Below are 12647 nucleotides of genomic sequence, written 5' to 3'. Positions count from 1 at the left end.
GTCAAATTTCACTTATTGTGAGTTTCGAATTAAAAGGCGGAGTTGACCCCAATACAGAAGTTAAAAAAAGGAGTCGAACTCATTTAGAAGGAGTCAGCCTCATCCAATAAGCAGAAAAGAAAAGAAGATTCGATATTCGACTTAGAAAAAAATTTGGATTAGAAAGTAAAGTCGACTCCTATACTGAAGTTAAAAGGAGTTGAGACCATAAGGGAGGAGTCGAGTCCATTATAAAGAAAAAGAAACAAAGGGAAGTTGACCCTTGCCACTTATAGTCGCCCTCTATACTTGAAATCTTAGTGGCTAATTTAGAGACTATATATATTCAAACTTTATTAGTGACCCACCAATATGATCAATAACAAAGATAGAATTTGTTGACTCTTGTCAATTTTTGGAACTTATTTTGTTTTAATTTTACAAAATACCAAAAAAAAAAACTTATCCACTCATAATGGCTAGTATTCAAAACATTGAGAAATGTGTTATATACATCAAACTCGACCAAAACTTCAAGAGATGTTTGCTCACTCTAATTTCTTAACTCCCAAATGCTCCCAATTGTTTTCTCAAAGTGCAAGAGCCATTATTAGGTGCTCAAGAAGTACCTTTGCAAGGTTTCTCATTGAAGGCCAACTATTTATGAACATTGTTTATAATATTATATTAGAGTACTTGGTGTTTGATGTTGGAAGTCTAGTTTCACATGGTTAGGGTTGGCATCGAACCGAGCCGAGCCGAGCCCGAACCTACCTATTTTCGAACCGAGTTTGATTTAAATATTTCGAACTCAAGCTCGAGCCTAAAATTGTTATCGAACTCGAACCCAATAATTTTAACGGAGTTCGAGCTGAGCTCGAGCTTCAACATTCATTTAAAACATTTAAAAAAATACATGTCTCGAGTTCGAGCTCCAACATACATTTAAACTTTCAAAAAATACATGTCAAATAAATTGTATATAAAATTATGCATACATTTTACATAAAATTGGGCATACATTTTACATAAAATTGGACATAACCTCTACATAAAATTGGGCATAAGGGTGGCATCAAATTGAGCGGAGCCCAAACCTTCTTATGTTCGAGCCAAGCATGATTTAAATATTTCGAACTCGTGCTCGAGCTGACCCTAGCCTTGGGCCTAATAATTTTAACGGATTTCGAGCCAAGTTCAAGCTTCAACCTATATTTAATGCTCTGCATAAAATATATATCAAATAAATTATATATAAAATTATGTATACATTTAAAAAAAATGATAGGGGAGGTTCGGGATTGAATCTCGATAATGGATTAAAACGTACCAATATTAATTCATTTTACCCCAAATGTTGTCTACCTTATTTTGTAATTTCTGAATTAGGCCATAAATTTACTATGGCCTCCTTAATGCCTCTGGTTGAAAATTTATATTCTAGGAAAAACTAGAAATATTTTTTCTAGGATATATATTTCAAAAAAACCTTTAAATAAAATCCTATTACTATTAGTGACTTACTAGAAAATTACAAGAAATATTTTAAAATTTTCTTAGTAAAGTTAAATGGACCTCTTATTGTCTCTTCCAGGGAAATAAATAAAAATTAATAATCAATCAAATATATTACTATGCTTATCGGTAAATTTTTAATCAAATAAAATTTCAAACACAAAATTGCTATGAAAATTGCCTCATACTGAAAGTATTACAGTATCAAATGTCAAATACTTATTCAAAATTTTTCTATACGGTTTCTAGCCCATCTTGGCAAGAAAATCTTACTTAAAAAATAATATGATTTTTTAAGTAAGAATTTCCAATTAGGAAAATGTTTCCAAAAAATATGAGGCACTAATAGTCCCTAGAATTGTATTTCTACTAAAAATGTCTTTTTGACATTTCTTAAAAAACCCACTAATAGGCCCTAGAAACGTATTTCTATTGAAATGTCTTTTCAATTTCTTCAATAGCTATGAGGAAGGGATAGCCGGAACATGCGAAATCGTACGAGCGAAAGTCGAACGAAATCGCCCATTGTCTTAGTGCAAGGGGAAAAATTATTTCCCCATAGTTGACGCCAGGGGAAGGGGTCTACCGGTGCCGGAGAGGACCTGTCGTCGGGGCTGACAACTGAGATGGAGGCGGCGGTAGTGGAAGCGGTGGAAAAAAATAGCAGTGAAGACGGAAGCAGCGTCGAAGGTAGACGAGGGGAGGAAGAAATCAAAGGAAGAAAAGGAAGGAAGAAATCGAACCGAGCAACGGTGAAGGCGGCCGGTGAGCAGCTGTCAACGGTGAAAGATGCCGCCCCAACAACGGATGGGAGGGGCTAGGCGATGACGAGGGGCTAGGCGATCACTTTAGCTACTTGCTATCTTCGGAAATATTTTCCGGAAAGTTTCCTCTGCTTCCGCCGAGCTCTATTTCAGTCGATTGATCCGTTGGCTTTCCGCTTATTGCCATTCCAACTGATTGTCTTTGCTCGCCGAGAAGAGACTTTCCATTTTTGGATGCCGAAGACGATGGCATTTTGCCAAGACGCTGGCTGATTGCTCAAACCAGTGGGTTTCCATTTCTGGACGATAAATCAGGAAACCAGCGTGTGGGGAAGAAGCACTGTTTCCCGATTAAAGTTTGTCCTAAGTTAAGAAATTTTATTAGTTCAGCACCGGGTTCAGCGCAGCAAGACCCTGACTCACCTGAGTCGACTCGGGCCAACTCGGGTCTGGATCAACTTGAATCGGGCCACTTATTTTCTACTTCGGTATACATGCCCAAAATTTTTTTGGCGCGACTCGGTAATTTTTTTTCTATAATTGGATTATTATTTTTTAAGAATAAAATTTCTATTACTATTAGTGACTTACTAGAAAATTACAAGAAATATTTTAAAATTATCTTAGGAAAGTTATATGGACCTCTTATTGCCTCTTTTAAGAAAATAAATAAAAATTAATAATCAATCTAATATATTACTATACTTATTGATAAATATTTAATCAAATAAAATGTCAAACACAAAATTGTTATGAAAATTGCCTCTTGCTAAAAGTATTACAACATCAACTGCCAAATACTTATTCAAAAATTTTCTATACGGTTTTCTTGCCCTTCTTGGCAGGAAAATTTTACACAAAAAATTAAACAATTTTTTAATAAGAATTTTCAATTAGAAAAATGTTTCCAAAAAACATGAGTCTCTAATAGTCCCTAGAAACGTATTTCTACTAAAATTGTCTTCTCAATATTTTTTGAAAAATCCACCAATAGTCCCTAGAAATGTATTTCTATTAAAATGTAAAGAAAGGGATGGGGGGGGGGGGGGGGGGGGGGGGGGGGGGGGGGGGGTTGAGGGATGATGGCGGCGACAGAAGCGGTGGTGACGGAAACAGAGGCGAAGGCAGACGAGGGGAGGAGGATATCGAATGAAGAAAATGGAACCAAGCGGCGAAGGCGGCCGACGATCAGCTGTTGACGGCGATAGCAACGTCCTCGACTCCGCTCCCGCTCCCGAGTCCCCGACTCTCGAGCCCGTTAATGAGCCGGGTCGCGAGCTTTTAAACCGAACCATGATTCAATCGAGCTTGGCTCATTAACATAAACAATCTTTATCTGGATCTCGAATCAAACCGGGCCAAGCTCGAGCCGCTCATGAACCGGCTCGGTTCGATGCCACCTTTAGCTCCTAGGTACTAGCAACTTGGACCAAAATAAGGGATTCAACAACATTTAATTGAAGTTGGCGGTTTTGCAAGGGGACTTGGTCTCAATATATCAATATACCTCTTGTAAGGAAGATATAAAATAAAGTACTAGTTGATTACTCTACTCCTATGGTTAATCTACCAGCAATATAAGTATTGAAAATCAATGCTCTAGAATGCTTTAGAGAGGTTGGCTATATGGAAAGATTGTTAAAAATCAAGTGAAATAATATAAACGTTAAGATCATTAATGAGTTCACCTTCCACAAATTAAAGAAAAAGTATTCAATTTAAAACTCAGTGAACATAAATACTTAGCTCTCAATGGTAAATGTCACAAAAATCACTCTTTGTTTTACTTTTGTTGTCACTAGCACTTTGAAAAATCACTTGGGAGCAAACTATAAAATTCCATCGTTTCAGTGGCATCATGGAAAACTCCTTTTTAATTACAGAGAGTAGTTTACTTACCAATGCCTTCCGGTTGAGTTTCGCTAACAGCAAGTGTCGCGCATGTGTCTTATCTTCTCCACTCAATTCTTCCCTTAATCCAGTTCGGCTTCGAAAAATCTACCTGCTTTGAAGTTTTAATATGATTTCTTCATTCCTCCTGTTCCAATTCCCAGTCGGATCAAATTACTGAGAAACCATGGCCTGGTAGGTGTCTAATTTCTCCACTCAAAGTCAGCAATTCATGCTAGTGCGATAGTTATATTAAAATTTAATTATTTTTTCTTAAATTAAAATTTTGGTTTTTAAAAATATTAACATATATTTTTAAGTTTTTTGAAAATATTTCAAAATTTTAAAATTATAATATATGTTAAAAATAATTAATTCATGTAAAAAAATTTATAATAAATTAATTCTTTTTAATTTTTTTTTAAAATTTTTTCAAAAGATAATTATTTTAACATATTGAAAAAAATATTTAAATATATTTTTTTAAATTACCCTTTTTTAAAAACTTATTTCAGTAAATGACATAACTTTAAAATTATTTTAAAAATTACCCAACTTTGACCCATCCACTGTCCATGTGCAGATTCAAATATGACACGTAAGCTTTAACTAAGTACATGTCGCATTGTCATCAGCACTATGTGAGTAAATAGACACATCGACTACTACATCATGCTTTCAACCCGTCTACAGCCAAATAAGATGCCACATCATTAAATGACAAAAAAATTGAATAATTTTTTAAATTAAATCTATGAATACACTTTTTATTACCTTATATTTTAAATAATAAATTATAAAAAATAATAATTAAAAAATTAACTCTTACCTATTTAACACCATTTATTATCGATTAAAATATTTATTAATTAAAAATATATGAAATTTAGTAATAATAGTTTAAAAAATAAAAAATAAAATAAGTATACTACTTAATTTAAAATCTTACTAACATATTATCACTTTAAAATATTTATAAATACAAAAACTCTTACTCTTACCCATTTATTATCGATTTAAAAAAATTATAAATGGAAAAAATTACACAAAAAAGTTATTTTAAAGTTTAAAAATACAATTTATCTAAAAAAATAATAAATTATTAAAAATCTATAATTAATTAAAAATCTTACAACACATTTTATTATATATGTAAAATATTTATTAATTGATAAAAAATGAAAATTTTATTTAATATTTTAAAAAATAAATGTATCGGTACACTTTTTATTACCTTATATTTAAAATAATACGTTTTTAAAAAATTCTTACTCTTACCTGTTTAACAATTTTTTATTAGAGATTTAAAATAATTTTTTAATTAAAATGTTTTAAAAATTTTAGTTTTGAGTTTAAAAATCAAATTTATAAGTACATTTTTTTCAAATTTATCAATTTTTAAAAATTTTAGTTTTGAGTTTAAAAATCAAATTTATCAGTACATTTTTTTCAAATTTATTGATACACTTTTTATTAATTTATTCTTAAAATAAATAAAAATAAAATAAATATACTAATTAATTAAAAAATCTTACTCTTACTTATTTATCACATTTTATTATCGATTTAAAAAAATTTACTTTAGTGTTATAAAATCAAACATTTCGATACACATTTTGTTACCTTATATTTACAATAATAGAATATAAAATTAGTATATTAATTAATTAAAAATCTTACTCTTACCTATTTAATATTTTTTATTATCGATTTAAAATATTTATTAATTAAAAAATATTATATTATTTGAAAAATAAATATTTTAGACTTCGAAAATCAAATTTATCATTACACATTTTATTACCTTATATTTACAAAAATAAGAAAGGATGGATGTAACAGGAAGTCATATATTAATAAATGTTTTTACATCAAAGTGTTAAATAACATAAAAATTATTCAACAACATTTAAAAATTAATCGAACTTAGCGATTGAAATGAAATGTGTAAGTTTTTTTAAAATCAGAAATTAGTATTTTTATTTTTTAATTGCAAAATAATCTAAATGGATTGTGAAAGAAATTGGTAGTTTTATATGCACTTACTAACTTAGACTCTTGCATGAAAAATATCTATTGTTTAAAGAAAAGATTTTAGAGAGATAAGGAGAAAGAAAGAGAATAATGTGTGGGAAATTAACAAAGAAGAAAAAGTGGAACGGAAGAGGGAAGAAGAGGTTGACTAGGTGTTTCATAACAGAAATATGTTTCTCTCATTACCAATAAAACTGATCCCCTACAGCTAAGCCGAAAAGTTCTCACAAAAAACAAATCATCAGTGAAGACAAAGTGATCCCCCACAAAGAGTTAAAGATCCAACACACAACATCCAAAATATCTGCAAGTAACCTAAAGAGTAAGCTGCAAAATGGATAATTTCGAACAAAAACATCCTAGAAAATGACAATCTCCAACAAAGAAATTGAAACCCCAAACAAGCACAACAAATCAAGACGAAAAAGTTTAGATGAAAAGAACCAATAAATCCAAAAAGCCACTTTTGGAGTAAGAAACGAGATTCCAACAGTTCCCAAACATGAGGAATAAAATGAAAATTCAAATAGAAGGGAGAGTTTCTTGCCGAAGTCATGATGGGATTTTCGCTTCAAACAATACAATTCAAGAATATGGAGTTCTCCGAACCTTTTAATTTGCGGGAAAAGGCGAAGGAAACACACAGATTGCCGAATCTAAGGAGTGAGAGGTGGTGAGTTAAAACATTAATACAAAACACTTAAAACGCAAAACACAACAGAATGATATGAGCTAAAAACTTAAAAATCAACAGTAGCGGAGAGGCTGAGAGATATTACCTTTGATAAATAAGTAGGAAGGATCAAAGATAAATATGAAATATATAAGATAAAAAAAAAATCAATGTTAGGTCACCGGAAAATAAAATCCAGAAGATTAAGAATAAAACAACTTACCCCTTTTTGTCATTTATGTCGGTGCGGAAGAAGTTCAGGGGAAGAAATTGAAGACAAAGAAGATCAGAGAGGAAAAAATAGAAGAGGAAAAAAATTGGAGACTGAGAGTAAGGAATCAGAGAGGAAAAATGAGGAATAAGAAGACAAAATCTCCCTATTTTTTCTAAATCGCCACCTGATGAACGCCATTTGTCTACTCCCCATTTCCCGAGAGAATGAAAGATGAAGAGTCGACCTCCCGCTCCCTCTCCCGCCTCCTAAATCCCCGAGTCCTGGACCCTCGTTAAGTTAACGAGTCGGCTCGTGAGCTTTTGAACCGAACCATGGTTCGGTCGAGCTCGACTCATTAATTTAAACGAGCCTCATATGAATCTCGGTTCATGATCTAGATAAATCGAATCAAATTGAGCTGGAACCGATCCGAGCTCGAGCCGCTAGTGAACCGGTTCGGTTCGATGCCTCCCTAGTTCTTCTGCTCACTTCTTTTTCTTTAGACATATTTGCTTGAATTATTGCGACTATTACTTATTCTCAACTATTCTTATATATAATCTCATAGATGTCTACATAGACTATTGCATTAGATTGATGTTCCTTTCAAGAGTTGCATAAGACCTACTTTTAAGGATTGATGTAGCCTCTTGAGTATTAAAATGCAAGAGGGTTTGTTATGCCTTTTCTCTCCTCTATAGATGTTATTTGGATGCTTTTTTTTTTTTATTATGGAGGGCATCTTAAGTAGAGTCGACTCCTATACTGAAGTTAAAAGGAGTTGAGACCATAAGGGAGGAGTCGAGTCTGTTATAAAGAAAAAGAAACAAAGGGAAGTTGACCCTTGCCAATTATAGTCGCCCTCTATGCTTGAAATCTTAGTGGCTAATTTAGAGACTATATATATTCAAACTTTATTAGTGACCCACCAATATGATCAATAACAAAGATAGAATTTGTTGACTCTTGTCAATTTTTGGAACTTATTTTGATTTAATTTTACAAAATACCAAAAAAAAACTTATCCACTCATAATGGATTGTATTCAAAACATTGAGAAATGTGTTATATACATCAAACTCGACCAAAACTTCAAGAGATGTTTGCTCACTCTAATTTCTTAACTCCCAAATGCTCCCAATTGTTTTCTCAAAGTGCAAGAGCCATTATTAGGTGCTCAAGAAGTACCTTTGCAAGGTTTCTCATTCAAGGCTAACTATTTATGAACATTGTTTATAATATTATATTAGAGTACTTGGTGTTTGATGTTGGAAGTCTAGTTTCACATGGTTAGGGTTGGCATTGAACCGAGCCGAGCCCGAACCTACCTATATTCGAGCCGAGTTTGATTTAAATATTTCGAACTCAAGCTCGAGCCTAAAATTGTTATCGAACTCGAACCCAATAATTTTAACGGAGTTCGAGCTGAGCTCGAGCTTCAACATTCATTTAAAACATTTAAAAAAAATACATGTCTCGAGTTCGAGCTCCAACATACATTTAAATTTTCAAAAAATACATGTCAAATAAATTGTATATAAAATTATGCATACATTTTACATAAAATTGGGCATACATTTTACATAAAATTGGACATAACCTCTACATAAAATTGGGCATAAGGGTGGCATCAAATTGAGCGGAGCCCAAACCTTCTTATGTTCGAGCCAAGCTTGATTTAAATATTTCGAACTCGTGCTCGAGCTGACCCTAGCCTTGGGCCTAATAATTTTAACGGATTTCGAGCCAAGTTCAAGCTTCAACCTATATTTAATGCTCTGCATAAAATATATATCAAATAAATTATATATAAAATTATGTATACATTTAAAAAAAATGATAGGGGAGGTTTGGGATTGAATCTCGATAATGGATTAAAACGTACCAATATTAATTCATTTTACCCAAATGTTGTCTACCTTATTTTGTAATTTCTGAATTAGGCCATAAATTTACTATGGCCTCCTTAATGTCTCTGGTTGAAAATTTATATTCTAGGAAAAACTAGAAATATTTTTTCTAGGATATATATTTCCAAAAAAACCTTTAAATAAAATCCTATTGCTATTAGTGACTTACTAGAAAATTACAAAAAATATTTTAAAATTTTCTTTTTAAAATTTTCTTAGTAAAGTTAAATGGACCTCTTATTGTCTCTTCCAAGGAAATAAATAAAAATTAATAATCAATCAAATATATTACTATGCTTATCGGTAAATTTTTAATCAAATAAAATTTCAAACACAAAATTGCTATGAAAATTGCCTCATACTAAAAGTATTACAGTATCAACTGTCAAATACTTATTCAAACTTTTTCTATACGGTTTCTAGCCCATCTTGGTAAGAAAATCTTACTTAAAAAATAATATGATTTTTTAAGTAAGAATTTCCAATTAGGAAAATGTTTCCAAAAAACATGAGGCACTAATAGTCCCTAGAACTGTATTTCTACTAAAAATGTCTTTTTGACATTTCTTGAAAAACCCACTAATAGGCCCTAGAAACGTATTTCTACTGAAATGTCTTTTCAATTTCTTCAATAGCTATGAGGAAGGGATAGCCGGAACGTGCGAAATCATCCGAGCGAAAGTCGAACGAAATCGCCCATTGTCTTAGTGCAAGGGGAAAAATTATTTCCCCATAGTTGACGCCAAGGGAAGGGGTCTAGTTGAGCTCGGCTCGTTAACTCAAATGAGCCATATCTGGATCTTGAACTCGGTTTGAGATCCAGATAAATGGAATTGAACCGAGCTGAGCTCTAGCCGCTCACGAACTGGCTCGGTTCGATACCACCCCTACACATGGTCATATCATTACAAGCCTTTTCTTTTAATACCAAGTGTAGTTCTTCTTTGAAAACTTCTAATATTGCCAACAATAAAAAGTTCTCAATTGCATCTATTTTAAATCTTAGGTAGAGCTACTGAAACTTATATTGTCCAATATTGTAGATATTAGGTAATAATAAATGTATTTGATTTTTTTTTTTAAATTATAATTTTTTTTCATTTAATGACGTGGTAAAATAATGACGTGGTAGACGACGTGTCAATCTATGTTTACTGCACTGATGAAATGGCGACACATAAGCAGTCAAAGCTTACGTGTCGCTTTTGACTGCACACATAGGCATTTGACCGGTCAAAGTTGGGTAGTTTTAGAAATATTTTGATGATGTCAGTATTTTTGAAAATAATTTATTTTAAATGGGTATTTTAGGAAAATTCCCTAATTTGTTTATTTCTTGGCAAGCCGAGAACAGAGACGAAAGATGACTATTCCAGCCTGTTTAGAATGCGCTTTTTTGTTCAACTTTGTTCGGCTAACGGGGAAGACAACCCACCGTCGCCGTAGAAGACGACTTTGCACCTGAGAGAGAAAAATTCTGCTGCATTGTTTTTGCGCGAGGACGATGACTCCGAGTTGCTAGACTTTTTCTGTCGATAATTCTTCGGCGCCGAGAAGGACTCACTGTATCTATCGGAAAGATCACTTTAGCTACTTGCTATCTTCGGAAATATTTTTCGGAAAGTTTCCTCTGCTTCCGCCGAGCTCTGTTTCAGTCGATTGATCCGTTGGCTTTCCGCTTATTGCCATTCCAACTGATTGTCTTTGCTCGCCGAGAAGAGACTTTCCATTTTTGGATACCGAAGACGATGGCATTTTGCCAAGACGCTGGCTGATTGCTCAAACCAGCGGGTTTCCATTTCTGGACGATAAATCAGGAAACCAGAGTGTGGGGAAGAAGCACTGTTTCCCGATTAAAGTTTGTCCTAAGTTAAGAAATTTTATTATTTCAGCACCGGGTTCAGCGCAGCGAGACCCTGACTCGCCTGAGTCGACTCGGACCAACTCGGGTCTGGATCAACTTGAATCGGGCCACTTATTTTCTACTTCGGTATACATGCCCAAAATTTTTTTGGCACGACTCGGTAATTTTTTTTCTGTAATTGGATTATTATTTTTGAAGAATCGACAGATTATTCCTTGGTCTGCATATTATTTGGTACAAATGTGTGTATTTGATTATTTCATTCGTCATTTTATAAAAAATATTTTGCTAATGTTAAATGGGCCCAAGCCAAGCCGATTTTTGCTGCTGCTATTGTGTCTATGTTGTTGAGACATTATTATTGAAGAAGGGGTAGCTTCATACCTTTATTTATTTATGTCACCTTAAAAAATATCAAAATTATTTGTGGTTGGAAGTCTATGACGGAGGAACTTCATCCCCGTCAAAAATATCAAATTTTTGTTATTGGGAGTCCATGACGGAGGAACTTATCCCCGTAAAAAATATAAAAAATATTTGTTGTTGGGAGTCCATGACGGAGGACCTTCGTCCCCGTAAAAAATATCAAATTTATTTGTGGTTGGGAGTCCATGACGGAAGAACTTCATCCCCGTAAAAAATATCAATTTTTTTTTGTTGAGAGTCCATGACGGAGGAACTTCATCCCCGTCAAAAATATTAAAATTATTTGTGGTTGGGAGTCCATGACGGAGGAACTTCATCCCCGTCAAAAATACCAAATTTTTTGTGGTTTGAAGTCCATGACGGAGGAACTTCATCCCCGTAAAATATATCAAAGTTTTGTCATTAGAAGTCCATGACGGAGGAACTTATTATTATTTTTATATTACTTTCCCCCATTAATATCATATATTACTCTACCACTTGAGAGTCGTTGTCCTGTAGAGGGACACGGTGGTGGAGGTGGACACTTCAGAGCAATGTCTTAGCGGATAGAAGTGATTTACTCTCACTGATATTATACCAGCTGGGGCTCATGAAAGAGAGCACCAGCATGAGGGGGAGTTGGAAGATGAAGGCATATTATACAAAAAATATTTTATATATCATTTGCCACAAGCTGGGAGTTCATGTTATTCTCTCACCCCCAGCTTGAGGGGGAGTGCTGGAAGACAGGGCCCAAGCCCACATGACCAAGGAAGGCTCACATATCCAAGTGTATTATAAGATGGGCCCAAGCCCATCAGACCAAGGAAGAGCCATGCAACCAAGAGACATAGAAGGTGGGCTAAAGGCTCATAAATAAAGAAGGCGGCCCATAGGCCCACATACATTGATGGTGGGATGGTAAATAAATGGTCATCTCATTGAGATGGCATTGATGTAACTAAGTTAAAGTTCTAGGGCTAAAACCCTAAACCCTAAGTTCAGGGGTATTATTATTTAATACTCTAGATAAAATATATGTCAAATAAATTATATATAAAATTATGCATACATCTTAAAAAAAAGAATGATAGAAGAGGTTCAAGATTGAATTTCGATAATGGATTAGAACGCACCAATATTAATCTTTTGTACCCCAAATGTTGTCTAGCTTATTTTGTAATTTTTGAATCTGGCCATTAATTTACTATGACCTCCTTAGTGCCCCTGGTTGAAATTTTAAATTCTAGGAAAAATTAGAAATGTTTTTCCTTTGATACATATTTCCAAAAAGGCCTTTAAATAAAAATCTATTACTATTAGTAACTTACTAGAAAATTACAAGAAATATTTTAAAATTATCTTAGGAAAGTTAAATGGACCTCTTATTGCCTCT

The sequence above is a fragment of the Aristolochia californica genome, unplaced genomic scaffold, assembly GCF_029961685.1.
Source record: "Aristolochia californica isolate CCGP_79_NKW_82.1479 unplaced genomic scaffold, dmAriCali1.0.hap1 SCAF_1, whole genome shotgun sequence".
In the NCBI taxonomy this organism is placed as follows: Eukaryota; Viridiplantae; Streptophyta; class Magnoliopsida; order Piperales; family Aristolochiaceae; genus Aristolochia; species Aristolochia californica.
The sequence above is the reverse complement of the archived record's forward strand: the minus strand, read 5'-3'. Positions refer to the sequence as shown.